This window comes from Mauremys reevesii, linkage group 9, assembly GCF_016161935.1.
Source record: "Mauremys reevesii isolate NIE-2019 linkage group 9, ASM1616193v1, whole genome shotgun sequence".
In the NCBI taxonomy this organism is placed as follows: Eukaryota; Metazoa; Chordata; order Testudines; family Geoemydidae; genus Mauremys; species Mauremys reevesii.
The window spans coordinates 86,629,588-86,642,912 of NC_052631.1; the positions used below are offsets into that span (position 1 = coordinate 86,629,588).

A 13,325-nucleotide genomic window follows, 5' to 3' on the forward strand; every position below is an offset into this window, starting at 1 on the left:
GGAGTTCTTCCTCTTGAAAGACCAGCCTTTGAGGAACATCTGCCTTTGTAAGAAATGTAAACCCAGAGCTGAAGGAATTCATTTTGCTATGTTGTCTGCTTAGTTTATATATTCCATAAGCTCATTTGCTTATAGGCTATTTGATTATAACAACAGGAATGTTAGTAAAACCGTGAGAGTTTTACTAACACCGTAAAAAGTGTTTAGTCTAATTCATGGCTTAAATTCCAGCAGCTGAGACAAGGGAAGTTTATCAACCTCGGTATAATTATTTACTCTTTGATAGTCAGTTGTAATGACATGGTACTTGCACGTATGGTCCTCTGATATGTTAGAAGGGGGAAATTTCTCTTTAGTCACATATAGTCTGAATATTGAGGGTCTGTGTGAGGAAGAGAGATCCATCTCTCTGGCTCCAACACATGGCCAAGGCAAGGGCCTGGAGTGTAGCTCCCACACAGTGATTAATCCAGCCTTGAAATAGTGGCAGAAGCCTCTCTGCACCATCAAATGGTGTCTGGTGCCATTGGATCTGTGTACATATGTGTAGTGGCCACTGCCCTGGACTACCCCTTGTTGTCATGCTCGGTGCTAGCCTGTGCAGGTTTGGCATAGAGACCACTTCCTTAGCGTACTGCAAGAACACACAGCACCCTGTCATAGTGTTCCTCCTAGTGCCCCCTTCCCACATCACTCCAGTGGAGGTAGGATTTAAGTACAAGGTCTTCCACGCCATGAGTGAAATTAACGCCTTGATAGGAGGTTTGTTACACCGACATCTTTCCATAGAGGGAGGGTCTATTTGCAGAGATCTCTGGTAACTTTCAGACCCATAGTTTGTCTCCCACTGCTGTTAAACATGAAGGCTCCTGCGTAATCCACCGGTGAGAGTGTTAAAGGGCTCCTCATCCGCTGATCTGCAGAGGATGAGTTGTTACAGCTCCCAGCCAGAGCCTGGGCTCTTTAGCTGAAGCTGTAACGGCTCATGCTTTTAGGTCTGAGGGCCTTGTTTCAATCTCCAGTGTGTCGGCGAAGAGATCATTGTCAAACATCTCTGCATGTGAGAGCATCAATAATTACATGGGCCCAAACACTCCTTACTCAAGCAGATCTGCAGGTGAATACATGTGAGGCTTTGCTTGAATAAAGACTTCAGGATTGGACCCACAATATACACACATTGTACTAAGAGCCATGTTAGCTAATCACCACTAGATAAAATATCACTTCTACTTGCCTCTAGATGGTGGGAGAAACTCAGAGGAGAACATGCGACTCATTAATCTGTTCTCTCAACAGTTGTGAAATTCAGATCTGCAGCTGGAGTTTTGCCATTAACGTCAATGAACATAAGATGCCATGGACTTGCTACAAATCAGCTAAACCCTGAAATACTGAGAGAGAACCTTATTCTCCGCCCCTTATGCCAATCGGACTATTGAAAAAAGGACCCAATCCGGCGAGGTGCAACTGCTGTTTGAGTTGAGGGAATTCAACACTTTTTCAACACTGGCCCTAAACCATTGAGTCAATGGGCCTGCTTGCATGAGCAAGGATTGCAGGATCTGGCCCGCAGTCTTTACTCAGTCAATAGGGATTTGCTTGAATAAGAACTGAATGAAGGGCTGCAGGATCAGGCCCATTAGTATTTTGCCAGTGAAGAAATAGTTAAAATTCTCTCAGCAGTTCCCTTCTCTACCCTTATATCACAGGGATAATATTTTGCAGCAGTTTTCAGCTGCATCAGGCTGAGACAAGCCTAATCAAAATTTTATTTTTCTGAGCATGTTTTGAAGCTACTTAACTATTTCTCTTGATAACATTCCATGGCTTGAATTCTTTCCCCTCCTCCATTACCCAGCTTGTTCCCCAAGCTTCAGCTAAAGGAAGGAACAATAAAGGAAATCCACATTGGCGTATCATTCTGGGTGGTATTGGAGGAAGGATACTTATTTTGAAAAGAATAGCTTAGTCTGCATTTAACAATTTTTTCATGATGTACTAGTCACATCATGTCAGGACAAATGCATGATGATGTCAATGGAAACTACAGTCATAATTCTCCTACAGACTAAGGGTGACTAAGATGTAGGAATCTTCAAATTCAAAGTACTGTGCAAGCACAAAGAGGAACAGTCCATGCCCCAAACCAGACATGCTTTTTTGGCTGGTGTCTCTGAAAACCAGGTGATACAGTATCTGAGACACCCTCTTTGTATGAAATGGAGACTGCTTTGGGCAGAGTATTTTCAATGGGGCATCCTTCGCTCTGGAATTCTTTCACATTCTTCACTTGGTTCACCAGATCCAGATCTGATGGCTTCCTGTGGACACTGAGGTGCACCAGGCTTCACAGGCTTTTTTGTGGCTTGGTAAAGAGGGCTTAGGATGGAATTTCATGGAGAGGGATATTGCGAAGATGGTAGAAGAATCTTTTGGTGACACTGGTCCATAGTTGTTTTTCTGCTTAAAAAGATTTTGTAACAGGCTCATTGTAGAAATGAATAAAAGAACACCTAATTCACTCCTACCTCTGGATACAATGGATGCCTTTATGAGGGCTGCAAGTGCTCTCACTCCAAAAGTTCCTGCTTTTGTCACCACTTTGGGTCAGTAAAAGATCCCATGGTACTTTTTGCAAGAGCAGAGATGTCCTGGGAAAATTCCAGCTTGGACAATTATGTTACCGCTCTCTCCACAATTCCACTTGGAGACGATGTTTTTCACTTCCTTCCCTGAAAACTGCTTTGTAGTGTTGCTGCGTGCTTTTCAACAGCTATTGTGTTCCACTCCAGAGCTGGCCGTGTTTCCCTGCTAGGTGGGTGATGCCTTATTTATGCATTTCTTTGGGATCCCGCAGAAGTAAAGGCTCTCTATAAGTAGCATTGTTATGCTCATTAACAGGTTCCAAACCATCGTCTTTTTCATGTGACTGATGTTGTGCTGGGCTGCAACATTGCCCAGCTCCATCACTTTGGATAACTTGTAAGGGTGTTGAGGGGGAGAGAGTATATTTGTATGGGCAGCTAATCAAAGACATGTCACAGGGAAAGTAATCTGTTTTGATGGGCATTTGAACTTTTTCTAGTTCGATGGCTATTAAATTATGAGACTATTACAAGACTAGCTGTATAGGTAAATTGCTGGGAAATCCTCAAGTCCAAATATTGATTTAAAAATATGATAGTAAAATTAATTTATTAGAAAATAGTTTGTTTTCATTAAAATTATTCTCTCCCCCAGTGTCTCAGTGAACTCAGGTGGGCAGTCCTTTTAAATACAATGGGTCTGATCTTCCACACACCCTGGTCTACACTACACTATGAGTTTAGTTTTAGTTTTACATCAATTCAAAATTCAACCCTGCCCCTGGCCACATGATTTTCCATTTTTTAAAAATTAAAGGGGGAATTAAAATTGATGCATCACCAATGCTGCTTGAGAGAGGCGAATCGATTTGGGGTACCTTATTTGGGGGGTGTGGGGTAGTGTGGTTCAGTTCACCGGTATTTCGAGTGGGAGCTCTCCCAGAGTGCCCATTGTGACTCTCATGACACGCTCTGGACAGCACTCTCACCTCCAGTGCACTGGCCAAAAAAACAGGAAAGGCCTGTTTGGCCAGTGGCTGCCAGTGCAGTGCACATCTCATCAAGCAAAGGTGACCATGGAGGAGTCCCAGAATCGCAAAAGAGCTCATGGCATCTGATGGGTATGGGATGGGATCTGATGAGCTGTATGGGAGATGAATCTGTGCTAGCAGAACCAAAAGAAAAAAAAAAAATGAAAAAAAAAAAAAAAAAAAAGGGCAAGGGCAGGAGAGAGGCAGGGACAACAGAGGGACCCGCAGTGTCACAAAAAGAAGCTGAGCAAAAGGGCAAAAAAAGGCAAAGAGGGAGCAAACCGTCAGACTCAGAGCCCCAGATGCAGACATATGATGATGATGAGCATGCATGCATTCTAGCCCCTATAAACTACCCCCCCCTGTCCTTTGACCATCTCTGGGACGTAGGTAACAGAGATCACCGGGGTTTGATGACGAGAAGATGAGGAGAGAGAGGAGGTTGAAGATAGCAGATAGGAGCAAGTAAGAAAGCGGAGAAACCATCAGCCTGACAGCTGCACCCTGCTGCACCCTGACCTGGAGTCCACACCCCCCCCCCCAAGGCTACCTCCCTGGCCAACCTGCCAGGCAGAGAAGTGACTTCTGGTAAGTGTACTAATATGTACCATACATGGTTTAAAAAGCAAGTGTGTTCAATAATTATTGGTCCCATGTCATTAGTCCAAAGTCTGAAAACAAAACTGTTGTGTGAGTGAGGATGGGGAAGGATCCTCTCCTCCAGAGACATCTCTCTCCTCCTCTCTCCTGGATGTCTCCTGCAGCCTTTGCAAAAAGTTTCTGGGGTGGGCAGCCTTATTCTATCCTCCATGGTAGGGACAGTACCACAGTAGCACCCAGTCACGTATCATGGTCATGTACGTGTCTGGTGTTCATTGGCATGTTAATTTGTCATTCTGTGTTATCCCATTGGCATTCATATATCCATTCTTCATTATCAGTCATATGGTGTCAAGTCAGAGTTATATCATGGGGTGTGCAAGAGGTGGAGGGCTGTTTGCTCATCTGTTCCTGCTGCTGTTGCCCGCTGTTGCTGAACTGTTTGCGCCGCTGTGTGGGGGGTGGGGGGAGGTGAAGTGATCAAGAGGTGGGGGGGCGGGGGTGGGGTTAGGGGGGTTTTGGGCTGGGGGTTAAAATCACGAAAATCCACAGCCCCCTTTAAAATAATTAAATCTCTAAAATGTATCTTTTTAACTACCACTCTCCCTTTTTTTCCTTCCACCAGCTGCAAATGTTTCAATGCTCACACTGTCTTCTCCTTCCCAGAGGCTAGCAAAGATTAGAAGGCAAAAAAAACGCACTCGCGATGAAATGTTCTCTGAGCTCATGCAGTCCTCCCACACTGAAAGAGCCTAGCAGAATGCATAGAGGCAGAAAATATCAGAGTCCAGGAAAGCACAATCTGAACGCAAGGACAGGTGGCGGGCTAAAGATAATAAGTGACGGGCTGAAGATGATAGGTGGTGTCAGCTTGGTGACAGAAGGCAAGAGGCAATGCTGAGGCTACTGGAGGAACAAACTGATATTCTCTGGCATATGGTTGAGGTTCAGGAAAGGCAGCATGAGCTCAGACTGCCGCTACAGCTCCTGTGTAACCAACCACCCTCCTCCTCAAGTTCCATAGCCTCCTCACCCAGATGCCCAAGAACGTGATGGGAGGACCTCAGGGCACCTAACCACTCCACCCCAGAGGACTGTTCAAGCAACAGAAAGCTGGCATTCAATAAGTTTTAAAGTGCAGTGTGGCCTTGTCCTTCCCTCCTCCTCCACCACACCTGGTGCTTCCCTCCTCCCCCACCCCTCCCGGGCTACCTTGACAGTTATCGCCCTATTTGTGTGATGAATTAATAAAGAATGCATGAATGTGAAGCAACAATGACTTTATTGCCTCTGCAAGCGATGATCAAAGGGGGGAGGGGAGGGGAGGGTGCGTAGCTTACAGGGAGGTAGAGTGAACCAATGGGGGGGGGTGTTTCGTCAAGGAGAAACAAACAGAACTTTCACACCATACCCTGGCCAGTCATTAAACTGGTTTTCAAAGCTTCTCTGATGCGCACCATGCCCTCCTGTACTCTGCTAACCGCCCTGGTGTCTGGCTGTGCGTAATCAGTAGCCAGGCAATTTACCTCAACTTCCGACCCCGCCATAAGCGTCTCCCCCTTACTCTCACAGATATTGTGGAGCGCACAGCAAGCAGCAATAACAATGGAAATTGCTGCCGAATAGCTGGACGTGCAGCCCCTCTCCGGAGTGGCCGTCTCAAGCACCTGCTTGCTAAGCTGGTTCCTGGAGCCGGCCCTGGCTGTTTGTCTCTTTAGAATGAAGGTTTTTGACTTTTTCTGCTGCATGTGTTTTGTTCTTCTTCCACCCCCCCATTCCAGACTCAAAATTGGGGTGCAGGGTTCATGTTAAATCAGAATGTAATTTGTGTATTTCAACAAAAAGGCTATATGCTAATATGTTAGCAATCTGAAACCACTTAGAATCTTGATCCAGATCCAGATCCAAACTTTCTGGCAGCTGCTTTTCTCCTGTAACAGCTCTGAATAAAAATCCAAGATCTGGTGGGGAGGGGACTAACTTTTTAGAGAGTTCAAAATGCAGAGCTGAAACATGGTCACCCAGGCCCATCTTTAATGAGAGTCATTGGAAGGTTGCATTATATGGATTTGATGCCGTCGTAGGATATCTGATGGCCATCTGCAGCTGAAATGAAAAAGGTCTGGGTAAAGCTAGAGGGTGAACTGGATTTAGAAGGGAAGTAGGGAGTCTGAATAAAGTGAGTTCATTGGCAGAGAACACCTGGTCAGCTCAAAATACAGATGAGACTTCTAAAATTTCAGCTGGAAGATAGTGGCCGGATCCATCTACAGCTGTATGACTGTTCTAGCCATGATTTTCACACCTGATGAGAGCACACACTAATTGGTTTCTTCTCCTCTAAAAGAAAAGACTATCTAATCTGATGCTACAAAATACCGTGGAATAGGTTACACTGCCCAGCAGAGAGAATCTTGTTTGACATCATGAACCATAAACTTCCTGACCTCCTGAATTTCTGGAAGGTCTGTGGAGTAAAGTATTTTCAGCTTTAATTTATTCCCGCACATCAAGTCTAAATTTAAACTCTTGCTCTGTGTGTGTCCCTTCCAAAGGTATGTATAATGGATCTCAGGTAACCCTTATTATTGTGGTAGTTCCTAGGAGCTTCAGTCATAGACCAGGGTTTCACTGTGCCAGGCGTTGTACAAACATTACAGAAAGACATTCCCTGCCCCAAACTCTTACAATCAACGTAAAGAAAAGTATCCCTTAGCTACCAAATAATGGACATTAAAACTCTGCACTGGTGTAAGACAGCACACCAGGTACAAAGCAGTGAAGAATCAGGTGTGGCCTGTTGCCAAAAGTAAAGTTAGTAATTCAGTAACCAGCCCTCTTCCTAGCCAACAGTGCACTAATTCCTCAGTACTAGGGTGTACTGTGCTGCTGGAGGAACCATGTCTATACTACCATTTTTCAGGAAGACTCACCTTGGTGCAGCAATATAGGTAACTGGCTGTGGGAGCCATAGTGTAACCAGGGCTTCAGCATTGGTGCCACTGTGTTGTCTGACCCTCAGGAGATTTTACCCCTTGTTAAATTATCTGCTTTGAGCTGATTAGATGCCATAATGGTATGTACAAATGCCTGAGTCCTCTCTACACTTGCACTGCCTTGAGTAATAGTGCAGCTCTGGGATTGCTCTCCAAAAAGCAGTAGTACAATAATAACCTCTATACTGAAATGTAAAATCCTTGACCACTCATGGCCACTAAAGATCCCATGGCACTTTCTGCACGGGTAGAAGTGTTAGCATCAGTGTTCTAGCCAAATTCCAGTCTGGAGATAATTCCATGTCACATTGCCAGCTATAGGATGTGGGAGTCATCTTCACTTCTCATCCTAAACTCCACAAATCTCCAAGTTCCTCTCCACAAATTCTTCAAATTCCTTCTCCAAAATCCACTTCTCTGTGTGAAAATGTAATCACTAGCCCAGCCCTCTTTCCTCAGGGCTGTAGGATCAGGCCCTGTGAGTTTTTAGTGTGTTGTGGTTGAAAACTGTTTGTTTATCAAAATGCAACGTGAAGAACCTGAAGTGAAGTAAAGAAACGTGCAGTGAAGGAGAGACTCATTAAAATGCCAAAATGCCATTGTTGTCATCACACCAGGTGCCATCTGTTTATGGGTTAGTCAACATCTTGCTGATAGATTTCAACATTGAGTGAACCTTTGCAGAGTCAGTAAGCTTTCTTTTCTAACCACCACCACCCCTTCGCAAATAATCAAAAAGCAACCAACATCTTAATAAGACCCTGCTCCTTCCCGCTCCTCAGGAGTGATCTGAAAGGGGCCATTGTTTCCGTGTTTCTAGGTGGGTTCACAGACTTACACGTTGCCATGGAGTTGGCATATTTTGCGTTCTCAATTATACTTGCTAGTAATCTCGGACGTTTTTCAGCAAATTAGCACAGGTGCTTTGTGAGTGGCCGGGTAGTACGTGAGGCCAGTGAAGGACTTGCTTGGTTAATGAGGTGAGGAAATGAGGAGTCGAAAGAACATCTGGGATAAGCCTTGATTAAAGCAGGGAGAAGACATTAAAACAGAAATGCTGTGTGCTTCCATATTTTCCCTCCTTATTAAGAAAGAAAGGTTAATGATCTAGAATATACTTGCTGGTTTAAATATTAATAAAGTGCTTCTAAAGCTCAGCATTTAAAACGAACAGTTGAGCTTTGGCACTAAAGATCTAAATAACAGAAAAAGGAAATAAAGGTATTGGATAATAACTCCTGCTCACAGATCTAAAAGACAAGATACCACCTGTGACAGGATAGTCTGCCCAATAAGGGAAGTACTGCCTACTGGTCAGTCCTCCCTGTCTGTCATGTGCCATGGCCTTTTTAAGAGTTTGGAATGGCCTGAAACACAAAGCCTGGAGAGATATGGGGAGAGAGGAAAGGGGTCCTGGGAAGAAGTAGTATTTAGAAGGGTACCTGTTGTATCTTCAAGGACCTGGAACCTTGCAGAAAGGGCAGGGCAAGGCTCACCTCTCACCCAGCCAATAAGGAACAACTTGGGAGAAGGAGCCATTATAAATGCTGGCCGCCTCCTTCATAGCATGTCAGATGCCTGCAGTCATTGAAAGGAGTAAGAAGGCTCCTTCAGTTAGCAGGGAGCAGACACCAGTAGAAGATGGCTGCTAAACCCTCTGTGCCTGAGGGGTTAGCTGAGGGAGATAAATTGTAGCCCAACTCCAAGTGGAGAGCTGAGGCTCCTGCCATGAGGAGAGGTTTAAAGATTGAGAGAAAACCCTGAGGGGACTCGGAACAGAACTTAGAGGGCAGGCTTCAGATGAACTCTGAAAACCAGAAGTATTTTTTTGTTTATTTGGGACTTTTTGTTATAGCCTCTTTTAGGAGATTTTGTAATAAACAAGCCCTAAGAAAGGATATTGACTCCAACATCCAGAGTGTCTGAAGTAGAATTATTGGCTTCCTGGGAAGGGAAACTGAGGAAGGAAGTAGTTGCAGCACCATACTGACTCAACAGAGGGCACTACAGCACAGGCAGGACATACGACAGCCCCAACTGGTTGAATAAAAACTGTACATGTTTTTTACATATTTTCTTCAAACTAATATAGATAAATATACTTTTTTCATTACAGTTTGTTGAAGGTTTTCAAACTGAACAGTTTTCTGTCAGAAAATGTTGATTTGACAAAATCAAAACTTTTCACAGGAATGTGACTTATTTGAAATTTTCTGCAGCAAATTAAATGTTTCAACAAGATTGAAAAGTTTTGTCCTGTATTGTTTTAACTTATGTTAGAATTTAATATAAAAGTCCAAACATTTTAACTAATAATATAAATGTGGAAACAATAAAGTCAAAATGAAACCTTTAGAACACATTGAAATGAAATATTTCATTTTGCGAAACAATCTGAGATGCTGATTTTCTGTTCCAATTCAGGACAAAACTAAATTTTGAAATCTTGGCATTTCCCTTGAGATGGAAATTAATTTTTTTGTCCAGCTCCATTTTTTATACATATGTTAGGTGAGCAATAAAACCCCATAAAGAACTATAAGCATAATAATATATATGACATATTTACAAAACAAATGCTATCAAATATTTATGGCCCTCTTTACCATTGTATGTTAGCTCCACACTATCATTCATGTTTTTTATCCTCACAACACCGCTGTGAAGTAAGGTAGTATTATCCCCATTTTACAGATAGAGAAACTGAGCCAAAGGGTAGATTAAGTGATTTGCCCAAACTCACACAGGAAGTCTGCATCTGAGCTGGGAACTGGACCCCACTATCCTGAATAAGAGGCCAGTGTTTCACCCAGTAGACTACCCTTCCTATGCTGTAGTTTGGATCCCATATTTTCCTTAAAATGCCTTTGAGTTAAACTATAATAATATATTCTGAGGAAATGAATATTTCTGTCCCTTAGCCACTTGGACGGTGACTGAAGATGGTTACCCTTAAAAACTCCCCAGTTGCCTTAGGCTGCACCTACATAGCAGATTTTGTGGAATCCTACTGCCCTTGCTCCGGCACTGGGGCAAGTGGTCATAGGAGCACTAGCATAGCATGGTGTTTTAATCACTGGGCCATTTAGACCCACTCTGAAAAGGGTTAGACAACACTGAGGCAAAGATGGCAGGGGACCAATCTACTCTGGTTGCCACCGTTGCCACAATCAGTGGAGCTGCACTACTGCTGGAACAAAGATTGGAGAATTTCAGGGAATCCTCTGTAGACACAGCCTATGATCCAGCTCCCTAGGTACCACACATAGAACACATAAGAATACTGCACACACATGGTTAACAGAGTTTATTTATCTGAGGCATTACATTATCTGAGGCAAAAAATGTAGAACTTCTTGAACATATGTCGAGTTTGTAAGTGATCTGCTAACAGGTCACCATGACCCACCTTGCTGTGGGTCTGGCTCAGCCCCAAGACGTGTGCTGGACCCCTTCCTGGAAGTCTGAATGATTTTCCTGTCTCCAGTGGCTTCTTGTGTCAGTCATCAGGGCAGCCTCCCTGCTTTCGTGGGTTAAATGTGTGGGACAGAAACACGCTGCTTGTGAATGGTGCCAGCAAATGTGCAATTGTTTAACATAGTTCACAACAAGCTTTGAAAGTCAGTAGTTCCTTTGTTTGGTATAATCATTTCAGGCCTATTCGTGGTGTTGCTAGGAGCCCCAAGCAAGGGGCAGAGTGTTGATGTGTTGCTCCTCAAGCACTATGAGTCACAATCTGCCTCCTGGTTTTCCTCTGCTCTATGGGGGGAATTCCCTGCAGTAAGCGTACTCGCCCTGGTGCACTAGTGCAGAATGCCCGCTGGGCCGTGGTGAGGGGATGGAGCCGTGGTCACCTACTCCCCATACTGCCGCCTCCCACCCACTTGCAGTGGTGCTGGAACACTTTTTATAGTGGGGGTGGTGAAAGCCAGCAAAACTGCAAAGCCCCCTTTTTACCTCACACCCCTCTTACCCCTGTCCATGCCCTGCCCCTTAGAGCTGGGGCTGGGAGCAGAGCTGTGGCTTCAGGAGGGGGAGACTCGGATAGAGTAAGGGGGCCAAGCCTGGGGCCACAGCTGGGGGCAGGGGTGAAGTCCCAGATGCAACGCCCTGGGCTCAGAGCTGGCAGCCCAGGACTCCACGTGCGGAATGGGGAGTGGAGCCCCGGGCACAGGGCCAGCAGCTGGGACGCCAAGTGCGGGGCCTGGAGTGGAGTCTGGGTGTGGGGCCAGCAGCTGGGACCCATGTGCCGGGCTGGGAGTGGAGCCCCAGGTATGGGGCCGGCAGCCGGGACACCATGTGCTAGGTCCTGTGCCTATACCCACTTGCAGGGGGGATGAAGCAGCCCCATGGAGGCTTCTCTCTTCTGCACATTGCTGCCTGTGGTACAGTTAGCTGGTGCCAGAGCGGGAGAGAAGCCTTACACCTCTCATCTTCCTTGCGCAGGCCACAATCTGGCCCTTCATAAAAATATAATGATTTTGCTAGCATGTCTTGTTAGTCCCAAACAGTTGGATTCTGAGCAATTCCAGGAGGTGCTGAGTGCCCTCCAGTCCTGCTGAATCTCCAGAAGGTGCTCAGCACCTTGCAGGTTCAGTCCCTTTGGACCCAAAGTCAGTGGGAGTTTTGCCTGTGTCAGGAGTGCAGGACTGAACTCTAATGGCATGTGTATATAATTCCTCTTGGTTGCTTTCTCTGCACTAGCGTTTCTCTGGAGATCCGTGGTATCATTTGGAAATATCTAAACATGTTGTTCCTTCCAAGAAGAACCCTCATAAATTATGACATTTTTAAATTGAAGTCACCTATAAAAGCTGGTATCCAGTGAGCCTCTTAAGGAAACAAGTGGAGCTGTGATTTCTTAAAGGGACACAGCCAATTTGTACCAGAGACATTAATGAAACAGAAGTTAAAAGTTGTTTCAGGAGCTTCACCCATCTTAAAATCCCCCCTGTTGATTTTTGTATAAACATATTTTCCTATTTAAAAATATAATGTCTTCCTTTTTTTCCCGATCTAAAAAACCCATATACGCAGAAGAAACAGACTATACACAAAAGCCTATCAAATGAATAAAGGAAACTAACTGAAATAATAAAATATTTATTTCTTTTTCTAATCCCTTTCAGCTTTATTCATCAAGTTAGTGATGTGACAATAGTTAGTTAAAACCATTTCAGGCATAAGTGTGCCTTTTAAGTGGATGGTGTTATTCTGAAGGCAAGAAGTGCTAATTCCTGTCTGCCTATGGAGACGAGCAATAGCTAGAAAATTAGTTGATCGCTTTCCTGATCCTGTAAAGCCTTGCTCGCAGGTCTAATCCTCAGTCATTGCAATTCTTGCTGCTGACTTCACTGGGGCTACTAGAGAGAAGGGTTTGCAGAACTGGGCCTAGATAACCAAGGACATTCTAATCATATGCTTTTTGCATACAACAGGTATTTCCCAGCTCCATTGCTTAGGTGAGCCATAGCTATACCTTTTATTGGTATCTTGCACAAAAACAGGTAGTTTCACCAATATGCCTGACAGCTAGGAGTGCATGAGCACACCAAGGATAAGAATTCTCTAGGGGCATTTGAAAAATAATCCTGACTCACCATAGTAATCCCACTCTGTGGGAGGATCAGGCCATAAGAGGCTGTTCAAGTGAAGTGCTGTGTGCTCTCAGGGAAGGGTTTGGGTGGCCAAGGAAGGCGGGATCAGACCCAAAACAACTTAGTCTTCCTCTTGCAGCATAAATACATTGTTTTTTCGAAAGCTGTTTTTGCATGCCTGTTGCTTGCTTAGATTTCCCAGCATCAAATCCCTCTGCAATAGTGTTTGGCCTTGACCTCCTCTTTATGAAGCTGGGTTCCTGAGTTGCTTTCTCAATCTTCCACTCATGTGCTCTTCCTTCCAGCCATCGACATGTGCTGCTATCTGTAGTACTCCTATAGCTCCCATCACTCAGGTGTCTGAGCATTTCACAATCTTTAATGTGATTTTTCCTCATAAGACTGTGCTAGTATCTGACTTTACACATAGGGGACTGAGACACAGAAAAGCTAAGTAGCTTGGCCAAAGTTAGAATAGACATTTGTGGTGCAACAGGGAATTAAACCCACGTT

General features: G+C 44.5%; 1 protein-coding gene across 4 annotated transcripts in view; it reads left to right on the plus strand.

Moving 5' to 3' along the window:
• Positions 1 to 13,325, plus strand: part of COL4A6 (collagen type IV alpha 6 chain) — a 188,827-nt gene that overhangs the window by 40,248 nt on the left and 135,254 nt on the right. The gene's annotated exons all lie outside the window — the stretch shown is intronic.